Here is a 23557-nt window from a genome sequence, read left to right on the forward strand (position 1 = left end):
AAGGTCAAGTAACATATAAAGGCAGACCTATCAGAATCACACCAGACTTTTCGCCAGAAACTATGAAGGCCAGAAGATCCTGGACAGATGTCATACAGACCCTAAGAGAACACAAGTGCCAGCCCAGGTTACTGTATCCTGCAAAACTCTCAATTAACATAGATGGAGAAACCAAGATATTCCATGACAAAACCAAATTTACACAATATCTTTCTACAAATCCAGCACTACAAAGGATAATAAAGGGTAAAGCCCAACATAAGGAGGCAAGCTATACCCTAGAAGAAGCAAGAAACTAATCGTCTTGGCAACAAAACAAAGAGAAGAAAAGCACACAAACATAACCTCACATCCAAATATGAATATAACAGGAAGCAATAATCACTATTCCTTAATATCTCTCAACATCAATGGCCACAACTCCCAAATAAAAAGACATAGATTAACAAACTGGATACGCAACGAGGACCCTGTATTCTGCTGCCTACAGGAAACACACCTCAGAGACAAAGACAGACACTACCTCAGAGTGAAAGGCTGGAAAACAACTTTCCAAGCAAATGGTCAGAAGAAGCAAGCTGGAGTAGCCATTCTAATATCAAAAAAAATCAATTTTCAATTAAAAGTCATCAAAAAAGATAAGGAAGGACACTTCATATTCATCAAAGGAAAAATCCACCAAGATGAACTCTCAATCCTAAATAACTATGCCCCAAATACAAGGGCACCTACATACGTAAAAGAAACCTTACTAAAGCTCAAAACACACATTGCACCTCACACAATAATAAAGGGAGATTTCAACGCCCCACTCTCATCAATGGACTGATCATGGAAACAGAAATTACACAGAGACGTAGACAGACTAAGAGAAGTCATGAGCCAAATGGACTTAACAGATATTTATAGAACATTCTATCCTAAAGCAAAAGGATATACCTTCTTCTCAGCTCCTCATGGTACTTTCTCCAAAATTGACCATATAGTTGGTCAAAAAACGGGCCTCAACAGGTACAGAAAGATAGAAATAATCCCATGTGTGCTATCAGACCACCACGGCCTAAAACTGGTCTTCAAAAACAATAAGGGAAGAATGACCACATATACGTGGAAATTGAACAATGCTCTACTCAATGATAACCTGGTCAAGGAAGAAATAAAGAAAGAAATTAAAAACTTTTTAGAATTTAATGAAAATGAAGATACAACATACCCAAACTTATGGGACACAATGAAAGCTGTGCTAAGAGGAAAACTCATAGCGCTGAGTGCCTGCAGAAAGAAACAGGAAAGAGCATATGTCAGCAGCTTGACAGCACACCTAAAAGCTCTAGAGCAAAAAGAAGCAAATACACCCAGGAGGAGTAGAAGGCAGGAAATAATCAAACTCAGAGCTGAAATCAACCAAGTAGAAACAAAAAGGACCATAGAAAGTATCAACAGAACCAAAAGTTGGTTCTTTGAGAAAATCAACAAGATAGATAAACCCTTAGCCAGACTAACGAGAGGACACTGAGAGTGTGTCTAAATTAACAAAATCAGAAATGAAAAGGGAGACATAACTACAGATTCAGAGGAAATTCAAAAAATCATCAGATCTTACTATAAAAGCCTATATTCAACTAAACTTGAAAATCTACAGGAAATGGACAAGTTCCTAGACAAATATCAGGTACCGAAGTTAAATCAGGAACAGATAAACCAGTTAAACAACCCCATAACTCCAAAGGAGATAGAAGCAGTCATTAAGGGTCTCCCAACCAAAAACAGCCCAGGTCCAGATGGGTTTAGTGCAGAATTCTATCAAACCTTCATAGAAGAACTCATACCAATATTATCCAAACTATTCCACAAAATTGAAACAGATGGATCACTCCCGAATTCCTTCTATGAAGCCACAATTACTCTTATACCTAAACCACACAAAGACCCAACAAAGAAAGATAACCTCAGAACAATTTCCCTTATGAATATCGACGCAAAAATACTCAATAAAATTCTGACAAACCGAATCCAAGAGCACATCAAAACAATCATCCACCATGATCAAGTAGGCTTCATCCCAGGCATGCAGGGATGGTTTAATATACGGAAAACCATCAACGTGATCCATTATATAAACAAACTGACAGAACAAAAACCACATGATCATTTCATTAGATGCTGAGAAAGCATTTGACAAAATTCAACACCCCTTCATGATAAAAGTCATGGAAAGAATAGGAATTCAAGGCCCATACCTAAACATAGTAAAAGCCATATACAGCAAACCAGTTGCTAACATTAAACTAAATGGAGAGAAACTTGAAGCAATCCCACTAAAATCAGGGACTAGACAAGGCTGCCCACTCTCTCAATACTTATTAAATATAGTTCTTGAAGTTCTAGTCAGAGCAATCAGACAACAAAAGGATTTGGTCAAGGGGATACAGATCGGAAAAGAAGAAGTCAAAATATCACTATTTGCAGATGATATGATAGTTTATTTAAGTGATCCCAAAAGTTCCACCAGAGAACTACTAAAGCTGATAAACAACTTCAGTAAAGTGGCTGGGTATAAAATTAACTCAAATAAATCAGTAGCCTTCCTCTACACAAAAGAGAAACAAGCCGAGAAAGGAATTAGGGAAACGACACCCTTCATAATAGACCCAAATAATATAAAGTACCTCGGTGTGACTTTAACAAAGCAAGTAAAAGATCTGTACAATAAGAACTTCAAGACACTGAAGAAAGAAACTGAAGAAGACCTCAGAAGATGGAACGATCTCCCATGCTCATGGATTGCCAGGATTAATATAGTAAAAATGGCCATTTTACCAAAAGCGATCTACAGATTCAATGCAATCGCCATCAAAATACCAATCCAGTTCTTCAAAGAGTTAGACAGAACAATTTGCAAATTCATCTGGAATAACAAAAAACCCAGGATAGCTAAAAGTATCCTCAACAATAAAAGGACTTCAGGGGGAATCACTATCCCTGAACTCAAGCAGTATTACAGAGTAATAGTGATAAAAACTGCATGGTATTGGTACAGAACAGACAGATAGACCAATGGAATAGAATTGAAGACCCAGAAATGAACCCACATGCCTATGGTCACTTGATTTTTGACAAAGGAGCCAAAACCATCAAATGGAAAAAAGATAGCATTTTCAGCAAATGGTGCTGGTTCAACTGGAGGTCAACATGTAGAAGAATGCAGATCGATCCATGCTTATCACCCTGTACAAAGCTTAAGTCCAAGTGGATCAAGGACCTCCACATCAAACCTAATACACGCAAACTAATAGAAGAAAAACTAGGGAAGCATCTGGAACACATGGGCACTGGAAAAAATTTCCTGAACAAAACACCAATGGCTTATGCTCTAAGATCAAGAATGGACAAATGGGATGTCATAAAACTGCAAAGCTTCTGTAAGGCAAAGGACCCTGTGGTTAGGACAAAACGGCAACCAACAGATTGGGAAAAGATCTTTACCAATCCTACAGCAGATAGAGGCCTTATATCCAAAATATACAAAGAACTCAAGAAGTTAGACCGCAGGGAGACAAATAACACTATTAAAACATGGGGTTCAGAGCTAAACAAAGAATTCACAGCTGAGGAATGCCGAAGGGCTGAGAAACACCTAAAGAAATGTTCAACATCTTTAGTCATAAGGGAAATGCAAATCAAAACAACCCTGTGATTTCACCTCACACCAGTGAGAATGGCTAAGATCAAAAACTCAGGTGACAGCAGATGCTGGCGAGGATGCGGAGAAAGAGGAACACTCCTCCATTGTTGGTGGGATTGCAGACTGGTAAAACCATTCTGGATATCAGTCTGGAGGTTCCTCAGAAAATTGGACATTGAACTGCCTGAGGATCCAGCTATACCTCTCTTGGGCATATACCCAAAAGATGCCTCAACATATAAAAGAGACACGTGCTCCACTATGTTCATCGCAGCCTTATTTATAATAGCCAGAAGCTGGAAAGAACCCAGATGCCCTTCAACAGAGGAATGGATCCAGAAAATGTGGTACATCTACACAATGGAGTACTACTCAGCAATCAAAAACAATGACTTCATGAAATTCATAGGCAAATGGTTGGAACTGGAAAATATCATCCTGAGTGAGGTAACCCAATCACAGAAAAACACACATGGCATGCACTCATTGATAAGTGGCTATTAGAACAAAACCTTGAATTACTCTAGATGCAATCCACAGACCACATGAAGCTAAAAAAAAGAAACGATGAATAAAATACAGATGCTTCCATTCCTTCTTAAAATGGGATAACAAAAATATCCATAGGAGGAGGCAAAGTTTAGAGCAGAGCCTGAAGGAACAGCCATTCAGAGCCTGGCCCACATGTGGCCCATACATATACAGCCACCAAAACTAGATTAGACTGATGAAGCTAAGAAGTGTGTGATGACAGGAACCGGATATAGATGTCCCCTGAGAGACACAACCAGAGCATGTGAAATGCAGAGGTGAACACTAGCAGCAAACTACTGAATTGAGAACAGGACCCCCTTTCACAAATTAGAGAAAGGACTGAAAGAGCTGAACGTGCTTGCAACCCCATAAGAACAACAATGCCAGAGATTCCAGGGACTAAACCACTACCCAAAGACTATATATGGACCCAGGGCTCCAACTGTATATGTATCAGAGAATACACTTGTTGGTCACCAGTGGAAGGGGAAGCCCTTGGTCCTAACCTGGTTGGACCCCCAGCTCAGGGGAATGTAGGGGTGGGTTGTAAGGGGGTGGATTCGTGGAGGGAGACCCTTACAGGGAAGGGGGAGGGCATTGGGTGTTTATGGACAGGAAACTGGGAAAGGGAATAACATTTGAAATGTTAAATAAAGAAATATATCCAATATAAAAGAAGAAGAAAAATAAGAAAAAGTTAAAGGAGGGGGAGGAGGAGCAGGAGGAGGAGCAGCAGTAGCAGCAGCAGCAGGAGCAACCTAAGCAGAAGCAGAAGATGCAGCCAAAGCAGCACCTGATGCAGCAGGCCAAGCCACAGCCGAAGAAATCGACACCGAAGCTGTCGATGCGGCTGAAGCCGCCGAAGCCAACGAAGTCGATGCTGAAACCACCGAACCCGAAGCTGACCAAGAAGCCAACGCCGAAGCCAAAGCCGAAGCCGAAGCCGAAGCTGAAGCCAAAGCCGAGGCAGAGGCCGAGGCCGAGGCCAAAGCCGAAGACAAAGCCTAAGCTGAAGGCGAGGCCGAGGCTGCCAAAGAAGCTGTCGAAGCTGATGCGGCCTACGCTGATGTGCCGGAAGTCGATGCCGACCAAGCCAGTGCCCACGAAGCCGATGCCGCTGAAGCCGATGGGGCCGAAGCTGCCTAAGTCGAAGCCGAAACTGAAGCTGAAGCCGAAGAAGAAGGGAAAGAAGAAGTGAAAGAAGAAGGCGAAGACAAAGCCAAGAAGAAGGGAAAGAAGCAAAAGAAGCCGAAGCCAAGGAGCCAACAAAGCCTAAGAAGCCGACGAAGCCGACAACTTCTAGGAAGAAGACGAAGACAAAGAAGACTGAGGAGGAGTAGGAGGAGGAGGAGGAGGAGGAGGAGGAAGATTAGGAGGAGGAGGAGTAGGAGGAGGAGGATTAGGAGGAGGAGGTTTAGGAGGAGGACGAGGATCACAGGAAGCGGGGGGAGGGGGGAGAGGGGAGGGTGAAGAGGAGAAGGAGGGGTAGGAAGAGACGACAACGATGAAGACAACGAAGACAACGACTAAGAAGAAGGTGAAGGAGAAGACAGAGTATAGAAGGCTAATATGCAATGTGTACAAAGAAACTCAGAAGTTTTGACTGCAGAGAATCAAATAACTCTAGTACAAAATGAGGTGCAGAGCTAAACAAAGAATTCTAAACTGAGGAATATCAAATGGCCCTGAAGTACCTAAGGAACTATTAAACATCCTTAATCATCAGCAAAAATCAAACTAAGAAAATGCTGAGATTTGACCCCACTCCAGTCAGAATGGCTAAGAACAAAATCTAAGGTGACAACAAATGTTGACGAGGATGAGGAGAAAAGAGGAACACTCCTCCACTGTAGGTGGGATTGCAACTCTGGAAATTAGTTTGTAAGTTCCTCAGAATTCGGACATAGTACTACCTGAGGACCTAGCTATACAGCCTCCTGGGCATATACCCAAAAGGGGCGCCAACATATAACAAGGACACATACTCAGTTACATTCATAGCACCCTTACTTGTAATTGCCAGGGCTGGAAAGAACCCAGATGTCCCGCCATCTACAGAGTACACTGACAGACCCATGTCTTCAGGTGCATATGTAGCAGAGGACGGCCTTGTTGAGCACCAATGGGAGGAGAAGCCCTTGGTCTTGCCAAGGCTCTATCCTCTCCACAATGTAAGGGAATGCTAAGACAGGGAGGTAGGAAGGGGTGAGTATATGGGTGGGGGAAAACCCTCAGGGGGAGGGGCGATGAAATAGGGGTTCATGGATGGCAAACTAGGAAAGGGGATAACATTTGAAATGGAAATGAAAAATATCAAATAAAAATCCCCCCCAAGAAAATAATGAAGGGCTCTGGTGGTTGGTAAAGCTCAATTGGTAAAACTTTTGCCTTGAAAACCCGACTGTAGATGTGGGGATAAGGGGATCCCAAAGCTACTTGCCTGCAAGTGTGAATATCAGTGCACTCCAAAGTAGTAAATCAATCACACCAGGGATGTGGGTGAGTGAGGTTTGTCTCCAGAACAGAGGGACCAGGGGTGGAACCCACAGGGAGGCCTGATGACCTGAGTTCAGTCCTCAGAAGCCATAATGTGGCAGAACAGAACTGTCAGTTGGCTCTGTCCTCTGACCAGTACACACTTAGCTCCACATATGTGGGGGACAAGAAACTGAGAGGAAGACAATGGGAATCTCTGACCTTCACATGTATATCAGTGCAAAATCAACAGAACAGAAGGTCCTCACTCCCCTTCTGTGAGGGGAACATGGTCACAGTTCCTGTTCAATATGTCTTTTATCCATTAGCAAACAGGTAATGTTAATCTAATATTCATTATTGATATTGCCCTAAAGTTGACAATTTGTCTTATGATTAATTTTCCAGTGCTGTCTATTAACATTAATGCGCTATATATTAAGAAAGTCTTCATAGAATCAGGGGTTGTGGAGGGGGGATGGGAGAGGCAAGAAAGGGGATAACATTTGAAATGTAAATACATAAAATATCCAATAAAAAAGAAAAAAGAACAAAAATAACAAAAACAGGAAAAACAAAAAAAAAATCTAGATAGGGGGCTTGGCAGTGACCAGCTCTAGTTTTGGTTTGAATAACACTCAGTTCTGATTGCTAAGACACACAGGGCAGCTCACAACTGTCTGCTGGGGAACCAGCACCAGGTTCTACCACACATGGTACACAGAAAATACACAGAGGCAAAACAATTGTGTGTGTGTGTGTGTGTGTGTGTGTGTGTGTGTGTGTGTGTGTGTGTTTGCCCACGTGCATGTGTGTGTCTGTATCTGTGTACCTTTTTGTATGTTTACACAACTTAAGTTATACATAAAAATAAAATTAGGTAGTTTCATTAAGGCGTAGGAGCTGCTGTCCCACAGGGTGGAGGTCTCATATGACTAAGAGCATTCAGCAGGTATAGACTCAGGAGTCCCCAGGCTTGGGCTCTGTCTTCAAATCATGGGTCACCTGGTACCCATCATGAAAAGGATGCTTAGGGATCCTGAAGAGAGACAAGCAGCTAGGGAGACCAGCAGAACGCCTTGACTTGCTGTTTGGCAAATGGTGCTGCAGAGACTTGTGAGATTGCCTGGGCTCTGTTAATGTTTTGGGGTTTTGCTTTGGTTTGGTGTTTTGAGCCAGGGTTTCTCTGTAGACCAGGCTGCCCACAAAGTGAGATTCTATCTCAGAAGTAGTAAGTTACCTTGCCAGAGACGGTGTCATCTGCTTCAGATGTCTTCTGTGAGCCCTTGTAGAAAGGTTGATGACTGATTTATGTGATGCTCCAGAGCTGTTTGTAATGAGGCAGGAAAACAGGGGATGTATGTGAGGGCTGCCTTTGCTCCTTGTGTATCACAGGCCAAATCCTTCCTTCCTAAACTCCAGACTTGCGCGCTGCCCCTTTACCTCTTGAGAAGATGAAGTCCTTGTGGAGATGACCGCAGCTCCATCCTGCAGTTGCTGGTTCTGACAGACAGCCCCGTGAGACCACAAAGCCCTTAAGGATCGGGCTTGTTCTGGAAGTCCGCTAATGTGGGGTCCACCCACACTGGACAGACTAGACGGAGCAAGTCTCACAACCGCCATCTTGGTGAATGCCCGCATCAGCTCCAGGAAGCGGAAGTACATGGATGGGGGGGAGGAGTCCTCCAGCACTTGTTAGAATGGACAGTCTCAAAACGCCCCAAGCATGTCCAGGCCACTTCTCTTTACATTTCCATGTGGACTTTGTGACCTCTGTCTCAATACTTTTCTCCTAGGCATGATTTTTTAATACATGTATGTTATTTTATACTTATCTATTTTCCCACTACTGTCACTACCAGTCACCTTAAAAGGCAATAATACACATATTCCAAAAACCCTGTAGGTTTCTTCTACACTTCTCTCAGCCAACAAAAGCATGAATGCCAAGTTTAACAGTTTAACATATGTGGCCAAATTTTAAAAAATGAAAATAATTAAATATATGAATATATAAATATATATATGAATATGTGAATATATAAATATATATATATAAATCTGTGTGTGTGTGTGTGTGTGTGTGTGTGTGTGTGTGTGTGTGTGTGTGTGCGCGCGCGCGCGCGCACAGAGGGAATATATATGGAGCCAAACTAACAGAGGACACAAGGCTCCACCTAGACATCTTGTGTCACACAATTTCACCTCCAGTAACAGGAATGGGTAACAAACTGCTGAGTCCTTAACCATAGGGTCCTATAGGAAGCCTCAACTGTCACAGGCTTGTGTCAAGACTATTGGTTGGTCTACACAATCTGATGTTCAGGACTGATTTCTGATGGTAACACTTCTGTCATCACAGTGGGAGAGGTTGAGCCGGGGTCTAACTAGACTCTTCACCCTACTAACCAGAGTTCATAATACTGGAAGGTACCCTGTCTGCTACTGGAGGGCAAAGGTAATCCTCAATATCTGTCACCTACAAACCCTGCAACCTACAACGACACCTACATGGAAGCCCAAAAGCATCTTCAAATCTAATTCCAGGTGATCTAGACCCCTCTTATGTCTTCACAGGCCTGGACATTCACACAGTGCACACACATATACATAGGCAAATCATTCACACGTAGGAAATAACCATAATGTTTCAATAATAATAGGTTCACATGTATGTAGTAAACTTATGTGCTAAGTTCATTACTTACAAGCATACAATCTATTAGTGCTTTCTTAGTATTTTATTAAAATTATGCCCCTATCACCCTATTGGTTTTCAAAAAAAAATTATCTTTCACCAAAAAACCTGTGGCCATTACAAGCTACTCTTTATTCCTCCACAGCCTACCCCCTATTAAAGTTTTAGGTACCACTTCCAACTATTGATGATAGAAGTATGAACTTCAAATATAGAACCTTAAAACCAGGTTGTGTACAGCACCAGTGCCTTTGCAATAGCCCATAATATAAATGGTTTTCTGAGGGGCCCTTTGATTAATGAGGAAACAAGCTGGAACCCAATCTAACTTCTACTTCAGGTTTCTCATTCTGCTAGCGTTTGTTGTTGCTGCTACTGTCTTATTGATTGATTGATTTTTTTTGTGTCTGGTTTTTGAGGTATTTGTTGGATTTGATTGAATGAGTGAGTGAGAGAGAGAGGGTGAGTGAGTTATTTCCAGAATGAAGGTGCGTGTGTGCATGTGCGTGTGCGTGCTTGTGTGTGTGTGTGTGTGTGTGTGTGTGTGTGTGTGTGTGTGTGTGTGTGTATGTGTGTGTAGCAGCATTGGCTGTCCTGAATCTAGCTCTGTAGACCAGACTGGCCTTAAACTCATGGAGAACTGCATGCCTCTGCTGCCTGAGTGATGCGATTAAAGGCATATGTCACCACCAACCACTTCATTCTAGGTATTTAATAGAAATGAAATCATCTAATATAACATTAACCCCTTTTTGGTCATTAGAATTTCTTCTTTCACAGAGTTTAATGTTTGTCATTTTTATTAATGTATTAGGATTAGTATCAATAAGTCTTGTCATTGCTAGAAACTAGTCCATTGTATTGATATGCCACACTTTGTTTACCTATTCATCACACTGTACTTCTTCGGGTTCCTCCCTTTTGTCATTTATAAGTTCTGTGCACATTCAGGTGCTTAAGACTGAACCATTTTATATTTATACTTCAAACAGTAATATAGAAGGTTGCTATTTCTCAGTTCCTTTACAGTCTCACATGTGCTCTTGCACTTTTAGACACTTCACAAGTGCTCTACCACTGACCTACACACTCAGCATATAAATATATATGAATATATATTGTTATATTATACTATATGTTACATAAATGATAAACATATAAAATATATTTCTCAACTGCACTCCCCTGCTCTATGAACTGAGCTACCAAACTCTCTACAAAACAACTAGATAGAATACTTGGAAAATAGGCTTTATACCAGGGAAGCAGCAATGTTCAGTTTACAAACACTCATCAAATTTATCTGCCATATAAAGAAACTGATAGAAAAAAATCAGGAATTGATGACAGAGTAGAGACTGAGGGAGTGGCCAGTTAATTACTAGCCAAACTTGATACCCATCCCTGGGCAAGCACCAATCCTTGACATTTCATAATACTCTGTAACAGAGTATTTTATAACAATTGTAACAACTGCAGACAAGTGTTTAACATGGCTGTCCTCTGAGAGGCTCCACTGAACAGCATACTCAGACTGATGCAGATATCCACAGCTAAACAGTGGGTAGAAGTTAAGGACTCATATACAAGATTCAGAAGAAGGATTGCAGCCCTCAAGGGGAATGAAACTCCATAGGCCATACAGCAGAGTTAACTAGACTTGACACTTTGGGCTCTCAGTGTCTGAACCATCAGCAAAAGAACACACAGGGGCTGGAGACAGGCCTCCCAGTACATGTGTGGCAGATGTGCAGCTCGATATTCATGTGTGTACTGAACAACTGGAACAGGGGCTGGACCAAAAGCTGTTGCTTTTCTGGTTGCTATGTTCTTCTAGCTGAGCATCTTCGAATATATAAATGAAGTACTTGGAAATCTCTGGAGAAGTGTCTTGAAATCCATTGTCCACGCTGTCCTTTTACTGTTGAGTTATTAGACATCTTCATATATTCTGGACAAAGATTGCTACATCTATACCTTTACATAAACTTCTGGAAATATTTCAAACAGCAGGAAAAACACACTGGCTTCTTCTGGACACAAATGAATAAAGACATCAGGCCCTGGTGTCTTATACAATTATTGATTGTACTAAAAATTATTTACTTGCCTTAAAATATTGTGCTTGTCTTCACTGTTAGAGAGCTGCCTTCCATGTGTGAAGCAAACTCACACTACCTCTAAAGTACATGCACAGCCTTATGTGTTCCTTAATACTTTCTAATGTTTGATGTATTTAGAAAGGGACAGAAATATTAAAAACACTTATGTTTTTGAATGAAAAGAATGTTAATGAGAAGAAATTCGTAAAAAAGCATCCATTTAGATGATGCAGCACATAAGATCATTTTCCATCCAAGCCTGATGACCCTCAATCTTGGTAGGAGGATCAAACCTACTCTAAGACATTGCAGTCTCACCTCTACATATATGCATCATCACTTACACACACACACACACACACACACACACACACACATACACACATGCACATACACACACACACTCAGAGAGAGAGAGAGAGAGAGAGAGAGAGAGAGAAGTGGGGGGGGCAGTGCTTGCTCCCATGGTTTGCTGAACCTGTTTTCTTATACAATTGAGGCCCATCCACCCTGGAGTACCAACATCTAGGACCACCACCTACAATTACAGGGGACATTCTACATTAATCACAAGAAAATGACCCACAGACTTCCTTCAAGACAATGTGATGGAGAAGATACCTCTACTCTGATTCAGTCTTCCCAGATTATATGTAGATTTATGGAAAGTTCATTAAATTCAACCAGCACAACATCCTCCAAGGCTCAGGTACTGTTGTTGAAGAGGGAGTCAGAAATGATATAAGAACAAAATTTGGGGAGACATGCTGTGAAACTAGGTCTTCTGGATGTGACAAAGTAATGACAGTCATGAATCCAATACAGGTGTTTTCCTGAAAACACCCTACACAAGAATGGGGCATCATGGGGCTGGGGATTTAGCTCAGTGATAGCGCGCTTGCCTAGCAAGCACAAGGCCCTGGGTTTGGTCCCCTGCTCTGAAAAAAAAAAAAAGAATGGGGCATCACCATCATCTCAGGTATTTGGAGTGGTTCATAAAGCCCCCATTAATGGCCACTTCTTGAGGGAGCAGGATAAAAGTTTTACAAAGGAAAGAAAGAAAGAAAGAAAGAAAGAAAGAAAGAAAGGGAGAGAGAGGGAGAGAGAGAGAGAGAGAGAGAGAGAGAGAGAGAGAGAGAGGAAGAAAGTTAGGTTTCAACTGTCTTTTCTCTTTGGCAACTAATAACACATGACTTGGTAATATGAGTAGTTTTTCAGAGTAGGGTTAAAGAGAGATTGTAGGGCGCCCTCCTGTGGTGAACAACGGTACTGCGCATTCGCAGGTTTTGCACCTGGAGTCAGTTAGCCGGGACGGTACCATGCTAGTGAGGTGATTCATTCTCCGCCAATCCCTGAAGGACAATTAGCCACAGCCTGTTGTGTATATAAGGCGAGTGCTTTGCCGCTCGAGGTCCCCGTATCAGCAAAGAGGTGGTCCTGCAATAAAGGTTGTTGAGAAGAATCCGACCGTGTTGCGTCTTCCTTGCTGGCCGAGGCAGGCAAGACAATTGGTGGCCTGTGCGGTGACCCGAGGACAATCTCGTGGATTCAGAACTCTTCAAGTTCAGGACGGTGACGTCAGTAAATTCCCGGATAAGGGACCATAAGGTTCTCTGGAGGTAAGCAGAGAAGATGAAAGCCTTGCTATAGAAACCGAAAGGTTTGTAAACTATGGCAATGTTGTTTCCAATGGATCCTTTGTGGATAGGGCTTGTACCTCTTTTTGTTTCCTTTTTTCTTTGTGTGGGATAGAGAAGCCACAGAGGGCAAGCTTAAGCCCTGACCAAAACCTCTTTGGCGAATGGTTCGTGCCTGCTTAGAGGATAAACGACGTGAGGAAGCCGTTAGAGCCATTAGGACAGGTCAGAGGGTCCTTGCAGAGCAACAAGAAAGTATGTCGGAGGGAGAAAAGTTCTCGAAAGAAAAAAAGAAAAGAAAAGGAGATAAAAGGAACAGAGAGAAGGTAGAGATAAAAAAAAAGAGGATAATCAGAACCAGGAAACAAATAAGATATATTCTTCTTTAAAAGCCTTGACCTTAGAAATGTCAGATGATTCAGAGCTTAGTGAGGATGATGAGGCTGATCTCGAGGAAGAGTCTGCTCAGTGTGAGAGGGAGAGATATGATCCAGACTGGCCACACGCTAGTGCCACATGGCAACAAGGCGGACAATTAGACAAGAAAGCGGTTATACCAACAGCACCTCCGTATAACCCTCAATATAAAAGCATGGTGAAGCCTACAAAAGCTACTTCCTTTTGCCCAGAGGTGTGGAAAGAGATGGGATTAAGTTTTCCAGTGTTTCTGGATGCTAATGGGCATTGATATCATGAACGTGTTGACTTTAAGACTATAAAGAAATTGGCAGAATCGGTCAGAACCTATGGGGTGAGTGCAGCTTTTGTTGTGGCTCAAGTTGAGGCTATTGCTAGGTATTGCCTCACCTCTTGGGATTGGGGGAGTCTGGCTAAAGCCTGCCTCTCCTCAGGTCAATACTTAGATTGGAAATCTTATCTTTTTGAATATGCTAATACTCAGGCCACCATTAATCTAGCCTCAGGAGTAGACCCTCAGAGACATTGGGATGCTGACATTGCTATTGGGTCTAGGGAGATTCACTCTGCACCAGACTGGTTATCCAGAACAAGTATATAGTCAAATTAATGAAATAGCCATCAAGGCATGGAAAGCACTGCCTAATAGGGGTGCAGTCTTCGGGAACCTTACCAAGGTTCTGCAAGGACCCACAGAGCTGTTTTCAGACTTTGTAGCCTGCATGGTAGAGGCTGCTACCAAGATCTTCGGAGACCCTGATACAGCCATGCCTCTCATTAAGCAGCTAGTGTATGAGCAATGTACAAAAGAATGTAGGACTGCTATAAACCCATACTAACACAAAGGTTTAGAAATTTGGATGAAAGTCTGCAGGGAACTGGGAGGACCATTGACTAATGCTGGCCTAGCGGCAGCTGTGATACAGTTAGGAAAAACTGCCACCACGGATACCTGTTTCAAATGTGGCCATAAAGGGCATTATCGAAGACAGTGTCCTGAAAGGAATAAGGGGAGAATTAGTGATAGACCTAAGCAGCCTGGACTATGTCCACAGTGTAAGAAGGGAAGTCATTGAGCAAATGAGTGTAGATCTGTGAAGGACTTGGATGGCCGACCCCTAGCGACAGGATGTGGTGGTGCACGGCCAAAAAACAGACAACGGGGCCCACGTCCCCAGGGCCCTCAAATATATGGGGCACTGCAGGGCGACAGACAGGGACAGGACAATCAGAGGCCTTGGCCTTTCCTTCGCCACCCAAAGGACCGAGGAGAGCCACTAAAGGCTCCACAGGACTGGACCTTCACTCCACCACCAGACTCGTACTAACCCCCCAAATGGGAGTGCAGCCTGTAGACACAGATTTTAGAGGACCCCTCCCTAAAGATACAGTTGGGCTATTGTTGGGATGCTCCTCCTCTGCCCTGAAGGGTTTACAGATTGTGCCCGGAGTAATTGACCCTGATTATTTAGGCACAGTAAAAGTCCTGGTAGCCTCCCCCTAGGGAATTACTGCAATTTCCCCTGGAGACAGAATCGCTCAAATGCTGCTTCCGCCTAGCTTGCATAAGTGCTTTCCTGCTGAAAATAGAATCAGAGGGGACAGGGGCTTAGGATCTACAGGCTCCCGATTTGCCTTTATCTCATTGGAACTGGGTGATCATCCAATGTTAACATTGACTGTAGAGAGACAATCATTCCTTGGCCTGTTGGACACTGGAGCAGATCATAGTATTATCTCTGCTCATGACTGGCCACCTAGGTGGCCTATGCAAACATCATCTCAGGCCCTACGTGGTCTAGGGTATGAAATGGCTCCTTTTATAAGCTCCAAAGAATTGACATGGGAGGATACAGAAGGGAGATCAGGAAAGATTACTCCCTGTGTTATAGACATTCCCGTGACACTGTGGGGCAGAGATGTTTTGATAAGTCTAGACATGAGACTGACTAATGCTTACTCCCTGCAAGTTAAGGATATAATGGCGAAAATGGGCTACATGCCTAGAAAAGGTCTGGGAAAAAATTACAAGGACGAGTTGACCCAGTACTGTCAAAACAAAAACAAAACAGGACGGGTCTGGGTTTTTCCTAGGGGCCATTGAGGGAGGAATACCCATTACTTGGAAAACAGAGGAGCCTGTATGTGTTCCTCAATGGCCTCTATCCTCTGAAAAATTAATTGCTGCTGCCGAATTAGTATTTGAACAATTGCAATTAGGACATATTAAACCATCCAGATCACCTTGGAATACACCCATATTTGTTATTAAGAAAAAGTCAGGAAAATGGCGATTATTGCAGGATTTAAGAGCTATCAATTCTCAGATGCAAACAATGGGTCCCATACAGAGAGGTTTGCCATTACTCTCCAGCATCCCTGCCGATTGGCCTATTATTATTATTGATATTAAAGATTGATTTTTCTATCCCTCTTGCTCCACAAGATAGCCTGCTATTTGCCTACTGAGTCTAGAAAAGGGCTGCTGATTCCACAGATAGGCAACAGCTTTAAAAACAGCTCCCACTCCATGTTTGGGGCCCATAATGAAGACTGAGCTACATATCTGCAGCATATGTGTGGGGGCCTAGGACTACTTCATGTATGATCTTAGGTAGGTAGTTCAGTCTCTGAGAGGTTCAGTTTACTTGATTCCTGGTATTCCTGTGTAGTTGCTATCCTCTTCTGGCCCTCAGTCATTCTGCCAAGTGTCCCATAAGAGCCTCTGAACACAATATTTGGCTGTAGGTTTCTAAATCTGCTTCAGTCAGTGCTTGGTGGAACCTATCAGAGGAAAGTTAAGCTATTCTCCTGTCTCCAAGCATAACGAATTATCGTTAATGGTGTCAGAGACTTGTACTTGCCTGTGAGATGGGTCTAAAGTTGGGCATCTTGTTGGATGCCCATTCTCTCAGTCTCTGTTCCATCTTGTCCCTGCCTTTCTTGCAGGAAGGATAAATTTGGGGTCACAAATTTGTGTCCTCTTGTGTGTTGGTGTCCTTATTCTTCTACTGGAGTTTCTACCTGACTATAGAAGGCAGCTTCTTCATCTTCCATATCCCCACTGCTATGAGTATCAGGTAATGTCACCACTGTTTGTCCTGAGAACTTTTCCACCCCAGGTGTCTGATACATCCTCAGGAGGACCTCATTCAGCAAACACACACATACACAGAGACACACACACACACAGGCACACACACACGCACACACACAGGCGCACACACAGAGACATACAAACAGATACACACAAGCATACACACAGAGACATATAAACAGATACACACACAAACACACCATGTCTGCTGTAGATTTCCATTTAATCTCTGGGCTCTGTGACCCTGTTTTATGTTTCACCTCATATGTGATACTGAATCCCTTCCCCATTCCTTTTTCTATACTTCTCTTACACAGTGCCCTCCCTCCATCTTTCTCCTATTACTCTTTTACTCCCCCTCCTTGTGAAAAGCATGCATTCTCTCTTGAGCCTTCCTTGTTGTGTAGCATCTCTGGGTCTATAGAATGCACTGAGAGTGTTTTGTATTTTATTGCTAATATCCACTTATAAATAAGTACATACACTGCATGTCTTTTTAGGTGTGGTTACCTAATTGAGGATGACATCAATTTCCATCCATTAGTTTTTCATACCTGAATAGTATTCTACTGTGTAGATATAACGCATTTTCTTTATCTATTGTTTGTTTGAGGAGCATCTGGGTTATCTCCAGTATCTGGCTATTATGAAGAAAGCTGCTATGAACATAGTTGAGCAAGTGTCTCTGTTGTGTACTAGGTTATCTTTTGGGAATGTACCCTAGGTATTTTTTTTTACTAATTATTTATTTATTTTTTTTTTTGGTTCTTTTTTTCGGAGCTGGGGACTGAACCCAGGGCCTTGCGCTTCCTAGGCAAGCGCTCTACCACTGAGCTAAATCCCCAGCCCCACTAATTATTTATTTTTTATCATTCCATATTTATTCACCTCTTGGTCCTCAACCTCCCAGTGTTCCATATTGCATACCTCCCTCCCCTTGCAATCACCCTCCCTTAACTTCTCCACAAGAACATTCCCATTCCATGCACTCCACCCAACCCGTAAAGTTCCTGGGAATTCTAGTCTTTGAGGATTAGGTGCATCCTCTCTGACTGAACACAGACCTGGGAGTCCTCTGCTGTATGTGTGTTGGAGGCCTCATCTCAGCTGCTGTATACTACCTGGTTGGTGATCCAGTGTCTAAGCAATCTCAGGGGGGCTAGGTAATTGAGACTGCTGGTCCTCCTCCAGGGTTACCCACCTCCTTCGCTTCCTCCAGCTTTTCTCCAATTCAACCAGAGGAGTCAGCAGCTTCTGTTCACTGGTTGGGTGCACATAACTGCATCTGACTCTTTCAGCTGCTTGTTGGGTCTTTTGAGGAGCAACCATGATACATCCCTTTTTGTGAAAGCTCCATAGCTTCAGTAATGGTTTCAGGTCTTGGTGCCTCCCCTTGAGCTGGATCTCACTTTGGGCCTTTTGCTTGACCTCCTTTTCCTCAGCTCCTCTCCATTTCCATTCCTGCATTTCCTTCAGACAGGAAGAAATATGGGTCAGAGCTTTGGCTGTGGGATAGCTACTCCATCCCTCACTTGATTCCCTGTCTTCCTGGGGAAAAGACAGGTGGACTCAAAAAGTTCAGTCTTTTCACAGTAGGGCCTTTCATCTAGGGTACCCCATTTGAGACCAGAGAGTCGTTCACTTCCCAGGTCTCTGGTATATTCTAGAGGGTCTTCTCAACCTCTGTCCTCCCAAGTTCATCTGTTTCAATGTTTTCTGCTGTACCTCAGGGCTTCAGATCATGATACCAGATCATGACCCTCCCAACCTCATTCCCTCCCAGTACCTCCCTCCCTCCCCCTTGTGATTGCTTTCTGTTCCCTCCCAAGTGGAACTGAGGCTTCCTCACTTGAGCCCTTAGTTTGTTGACCTTTTTGAGTCCTGTGGACTCTATGGGTATTCTGTACTTTTTTATTTTGGCTAATATCCACTTATTAGTGAGGACATATTGTGCATGTCCTTTTGGGTCTGAGTTACTTCACTCAGGATGACATTTTCTAGTTCCATCCACGTGCCCGAAAAATGCAGAATGTCCTCATTTTTAATAGCTGGTTAGTATTCCATTGTGTAAATGAACCACATTTTCTTTATCTATTCTTCTCTCTTGGAACATCTGTGTTGTTTCCAGGTTTCAGCCATCACAAGTGAAGCAATTATGCACATAGTGGAATATGTGTCCCTGTGGCAGGCTGGAGAATCTTGGGTATATTCCCAAGAGTAGTATTTCTGCATCTTTAGGTATGTCTATTTCCAATTTACTGAGCAACCTCCAAATTGATTTCCAGAGTGGTTGTACCAGTGTGCAATCCCACCAGGAATGGAGGAGAGTTCCTCTTTCACCACATCCTCACAAACATCTGTTGTTAATTGAGGTTTAGATCTTAGATATGCTGAGTGGTGTAAGGTGGAATCTCAGGGTCACTTTGATTTGCATTTCTCTGATCAATAATGAATTTGAACATTATTTAGGTGTTTCTCAGCCATTCGAGGTGGTACAAATTTTCCTTTTAGCACTGCTTTCATTGTGTGCCATAGGTTTGGGTATGATGTGTTCATATTTTCATTAAATTCCAGAAAGTGGTGGTTTTTTCATCCCAGACCAAATGATCATTAAGTAGAGAGTTGTTCAGTTTCCACATGTATGTGGGTTTTCTCTTGCCTTTGCTCTTATTAAAGACCAGCCTCAGGCTATTGTGGCCTGAAAGGGTGCATGGGATTATTTCAATCTTCTTGTATTGGTTAAGAACAGTTTTGTATCCAATTATATGTTCCATTTTGGAGAAGATACCATGAGGTACTGAAAAGAAGGTGTATTCTTTCTTTAGGGTGAAATGTTCTGGATATATCTGTTAAATACTTTTGGTTCATAACCTCTATTAGTTTCACTGTGTCTCTGCTTAGTTTCTCTACCAAAGACCTCTCCATTGATGAGACAGGGGTGTTGAAGTCTACCACGATTATTGTGTGGGTTTCAATGTGTCTTTTGAGCTTTACTAAAGGTTTGTTTTTTGTTTTGTTTTGTTTTGTTTTGTTTTGTTTTTGTAAACCCAGCAGGTTAACATTTATTTGAAACTGCTATGAGTGTTTTACATTTTCTTAGTAGTTCAACATAGTAAAGACAATGTGGAAAACAGAATACATGGTTTTGTTTGTTTGTTTGTTTGTTTGTTTTCATCTTTATTAAAATGGGTATTTTTTTATTTATATTTGGAATGTTATTCCCTTTCCCGGTTTCCATGCCAACATCACCATAACCCCTCCCCTTCCCATTCTATATGGATGTTCCCCTCCCAACCCTCCCCCAACTATACCCTTCTTAGGCATATACCCAAAAGATGCTCCCACATATAACAATGACACATGCTGCACTATGTTCATAGCAGCCTTATATATAATAGCCAGAAACTGGAAAGAACCCAGATGCCCTTCAACAGAGGAATGGATACAGAAAATGTGGTACATCTACACAATGGAATATTACTCAGCTATCAAAAACAATGACTTTATGAAATTCGTAGGCAAATGGATGGAATTGGAAAATATCATCCTGAGTGAGGTAACCCAATCACAGAAAAACACACATGGTATGCACTCATTGAAAATTGGCTATTAGCCCTAATGTTTGAATTGCCCTAGATGCACAGAACACATGAAACTCAAGAGGGGTGACCAAAATGCGAATGCTTCACTCCTTCTTTAAAAGGGGAACAAGAATACCCTTGGCAGGGAATAGGGAGGCAAAGTTTAAAACAGAGGCAGAAGGAACACCCATTCAGAGCCTGCCCCACATGTGGCCCATACACATACAGCCAACCATTTAGATAAGATGGATGAAGGAAAGAAGTGCAGGCTGACAGGAACAGGATGTAGATCTTTCCTGAGAGACACAGCCAGAATACAGCAAATACATAGGCGAATGCCAGCAGCAAACCACTGAACTGAGAACAGGACCTCCATTGAAGGAATCAGAGAAAGGACTGGAAGAGCTTGAAGGGGCTCGAGACCCCATATGAGCAATAATGCCAACCAATCAGAGCTTCCAGGGAGTAAGCAACTACCCAAAGACTATACATTGACTGACCCTGGGCTCCAACCTCATAGGTAGCAATGAATATCCTAGTTAGATCACCAGTGGAAGGGGACTCCCTTGGTCCTGTCAAGACTGAACCCCCAGTGAACGTGATTCTTGGGGGGAGGGTAGTAAAGGGGGGAGGATGGGGAGGGGAACTCCCATATAGAAGAGGAGGGGGGACAGGTTATGGGTCCAGAAACCGGAAAGGGAATAACAATCAAAATGTAAATAAGAAATACTCAAGTTAGTAAAGATAAAAAGTAAAAATCAAAATTGAACAGTGGGAAAAAAACAATAACTTTATGAAAATCATAGGCAAATGGATGGAACTGGAAAATATCATCCTGAGTAAGGTTTTTATTTTTAATGGGAATGCCCTTGCATTCAGGTCATAGATATTCAGAATTCTTAATTTTCTCTTGGGGGATTTTCCCTTTAATGAAATATGAGTGTCTTTGTTCATCATACTTATAACTTTCAGTTGAAAGTCTATTTTATTGTATTTTAGGATGGCAACTCCAGGTTGTTTTTTGAGCCCATTCCCTCGGTAGAACTGTTGCCATCCTTTTATTCTGAAATAGTGTCTGTCTACGTTAATGAGGTGTGCTTCTTATATGCAGCAAAATGCTTGATATTGTTTGTGTAGCCCATCACACAGCTTATGTCGTTTTATAGGTGAGTTGAGTTCATTAATATTGAGAGACATTAAAACCAGATGACTGTTGGTTCCTGTTATATTTGCTATTGTAAGTATTTTTTATGTGTTTGGGGTTTTCTCCTTTAGGCTTTGCTGTGAGATGTTTAATATGTTGTCTTTTCTTTGTTATAGGTATCTTCCTTATATTAAACTTTTCCTTACAGGATTCTCTGTTGTCCTGGATTAGTAGATAGATACTGTTTGAATTTAGTTTTCTCCTGGAATATTCTAGTTTCTCCACCTATATTGATTAAGAGTTTTGCTGGGTACAGTAGCCTGGGCTGGCATTTGTGTTCTCTTAGAGTCTGCATGACCTCTGACCAGGCTCTTCAGGCTTTCATAGTCTCTGTTGAGAAGTCTGGTGTAATTCTGACAGGTCTGCCTTTTTATGTTATGTGGCCCTTTTCCCTTGCAGCTTTTAATATTCTTTCTCTGTTCTTTGCATTTAGTGTGTTGAGGATTGTGTGACAAGAAGAATTTATGTGAAGAGAGGGAGGTAAGACCGGTCGAATAAGTGTCGTCCCATCGCCGTGGGGAAGGTACTGTCTAAGGAGGCTTGTTTCATAGGAGAGATCAAGCACTCACTCAGGGAGAGAGGATTAAGAGTGAAGAAAAAGGATTTAATCAAGTTCTTTTTTTTTTAATTAACTTGAGTATTTCTTGTATACATTTCCAGTGTTATTCCCTTTCCCGGTTTCCGGGCAAACATCCCCCTCCCACTCCCCTTCTTTATGGGCAATCCCCTCCCCATTCTCCTCCCCTTGTCGCCCTCCCGCCAACAATATAGTTCACTGGGGGTTCAGTCTTAGCAGGACCTAAGGCTTCCCCTTCCACTCGTGCTCTTACTAGGATATTTATTGCTACCTATGAGGTCAGAGTCCAGGGTCAGTCCATGTATAGTCTTTAGGTAGTGGCTTAGTCCCTGGAAGCTCTGGTTGCTTGGCATTGTTGTACATATGGGGTCTCGAGCCCCTTCAAGCTCTTCCAGTTCTTTTTCTGATTCCTTCAACGGGGGTCCTATTCTCAATTCAGTGGTTTGCTGCTGGCATGCGCCTCTGTGTTTGCTGTATTCTGGCTGTGTCTCTCACGAGAGATCTACATCTGACTCCTGTCGGCCTGCACTTCTTTACTTCATCCATCTTGTCTAACTAGATGGCTGTATATGTGTGGGCCACATGTGGGGCTGGCTCTGAATGGGTGTTCCTTTTGCCTCTGTTTTAAACTTTGCCTCTCTATTCCCTGCCAAGGACATTCTTGTTCCCCTTTTAAAGAAGGAGTGAAGCATTCACATTTTGATCATCTGTCTTGAGTTTCATTTGTTCTAGGCATCTAGGGTAATTCAAGCATTTGGTCTAATAGCCACTTATCAATGAGTGCATGCCATGTGTGTTTTTCTGTGATTGTGTTACCTCACTCAGGATGATATTTTCCAATTCCATCCATTTGCCTACGAATTTCATAAAGTCATTGTTTTTGATAGGTGAGTAATATTCCATTGTGTAGATGTACAATATTTTCTGTATCCATTCCTCTGTTGAAGGGCATCTGGGTTCTTTCCAGCTTCTGGCTATTATACATAAGGCTACGATGAACATAGTGGAGCACATGTCTTTTTTATATATTGGGGCATCTTGTGTGTATATGCCCAAGAGAGGTATAGCTGGATCCTCAGGCAGTTCAATGTCCAATTTTCTTAGGAACCTCCAAACTGATTTCCAGAATGGTTGTACCAGTCTGCAATCCCACCAACAATGGAGGAGTGTTCCCCCTCCACATCCTCGCCAGCATTTCCTGTCACCTGAGTTTTTGATATTAGCCATTCTGACTAGTGTGAGGTGAAATCTCAGGGTTGTTTTGATTTGCATTTCCCTTATGACTAAAGATGTTGAACATTTCTTTAGTTGTTTCTCAGCCATTCGGCATTCCTCAGCTGTGAATTCTTTGTTTAGCTCTGAACCCCATTTTTAATAGGGTTATTTGTCTCCCTGCGGTCTACCTTCTTGAGTTCTTTGTCTATTTTGGATATAAGGCCTCTATCTGTTGTAGGATTGGTAAAGATCTTTTCCCAATCTCTTGGTTGCCATTTTGCCCTAACCACAGTGTCCTTTGCCTTACAGAAGCTTTGCAGTTTTATGAGATCCCA

At 42.4% G+C, this 23557-nt stretch overlaps 1 long non-coding RNA gene across 2 annotated transcripts in view; it reads left to right on the top strand.

The window, feature by feature from the left end:
• LOC148000492 (uncharacterized) overlaps positions 1-23557 on the top strand; it is an 87812-nt gene that overhangs the window by 55288 nt on the left and 8967 nt on the right. The window contains exon 1 of one of the 2 annotated variants that reach the window (XR_015639750.1): positions 21864-21910. The exons of the other annotated variant lie outside the window; for it this stretch is intronic. This is a non-coding gene — a long non-coding RNA (uncharacterized LOC148000492). Of the gene's footprint in view, positions 1-21863; positions 21911-23557 lie in introns of those variants that run through there. 2 annotated transcript variants of the gene reach the window in all.

Source organism: Rattus norvegicus, chromosome 16, assembly GCF_021556685.1.
Source record: "Rattus norvegicus strain SHRSP/BbbUtx chromosome 16, alternate assembly SHRSP_T2T, whole genome shotgun sequence".
In the NCBI taxonomy this organism is placed as follows: domain Eukaryota; kingdom Metazoa; phylum Chordata; class Mammalia; order Rodentia; family Muridae; genus Rattus; species Rattus norvegicus.